The sequence below is a fragment of the Juglans regia genome, unplaced genomic scaffold, assembly GCF_001411555.2.
Source record: "Juglans regia cultivar Chandler unplaced genomic scaffold, Walnut 2.0 Scaffold_873, whole genome shotgun sequence".
In the NCBI taxonomy this organism is placed as follows: domain Eukaryota; kingdom Viridiplantae; phylum Streptophyta; class Magnoliopsida; order Fagales; family Juglandaceae; genus Juglans; species Juglans regia.
The window spans coordinates 1-870 of record NW_023363699.1 but is presented as its reverse complement, the minus strand read 5'-3'; the positions used below and the strand labels follow the sequence as shown (position 1 = coordinate 870).

Genomic DNA, 870 nt, shown 5'->3' with positions numbered 1-870 from the left:
TCTCAAAAATCCACCCCCGAGTGGTCCTTCTTGTCAATTTATCTCGCAAGGCTGAGAAAACAAAAACGAGGGGTGCAACACGAGGACTTCCCAGGAGGTCACCCATCCTAGTACTACTCTCGCCCAAGCACGCTTAACTGCGGAGTTCTGATGGGATCCGGTGCATTAGTGCTGGTATGATCGCACCCATCAAACTAATTACTTAAAATTCATATAATCCTTGAGCGAAATACTAGCGTCCTTCCGATCCCAATCCAAACGGAGATCTGATCCAAACCCATGGCTACGCGATGGGCAGGGCGAGATTTTCCCAAAAATCCACTCCCAAGTGCTCCTTCTTGTCAATTTATCTCGCAAGGCGGAAAAAACAAAAACGAGGGGTGCAACACGAGGACTTCCCAGGAGGTCACCCATCCAAGTACTACTCTCGCCCAAGCACGCTTAACTGCGGAGTTCTGATGGGATCCGGTGCATTAGTGCCGCATGATCGCACCCATCAAACTAATTACTTAAAATTCATATAATCCTGGAGCGACATACTAGCGTCCTTCCGATCCCAATCCAAACGGAGATCTGATCCAAACCCATGGCTACGCGATGGGCAGGGCGAGATTTTCCCAAAAATCCACTCCCGAGTGCTCCTTCTTGTCAATTTATCTCAAGCATGAAAACGAGGGGTGCAACACGAGGACTTCCCCAGAGGTCACCCATCCTAGTACTACTCTCGCCCAACCACGCTTAACTGCTGAGTTCTGATGGGATCCGGTGCATTAGTGCTGGTATGATCGCACCCATCAAACTAATTACTTAAAATTCAAATAATCCTTGAGCGACATACTAGCGTCCTTCTGATCCCAATCCAAACGGAGA

The 870-nt window shown here is 48.5% G+C and overlaps 3 non-coding genes across 3 annotated transcripts; all 3 read right to left on the bottom strand.

Moving 5' to 3' along the window:
* Positions 1-69: 69 nt before the first annotated feature.
* Positions 70-188, bottom strand: LOC118347439. The gene has a single exon (XR_004800649.1). It is a non-coding gene; the product is annotated as a 5S ribosomal RNA (ribosomal RNA).
* Positions 189-377: 189 nt separating this feature from the next.
* Positions 378-495, bottom strand: LOC118347440. Its single transcript, XR_004800650.1, has one exon. It is a non-coding gene; the product is annotated as a 5S ribosomal RNA (ribosomal RNA).
* Positions 496-674: 179 nt separating this feature from the next.
* LOC118347441 lies at positions 675-793 on the bottom strand. The gene has a single exon (XR_004800651.1). It is a non-coding gene; the product is annotated as a 5S ribosomal RNA (ribosomal RNA).
* Between the last annotated feature and the right edge of the window lie 77 nt (positions 794-870).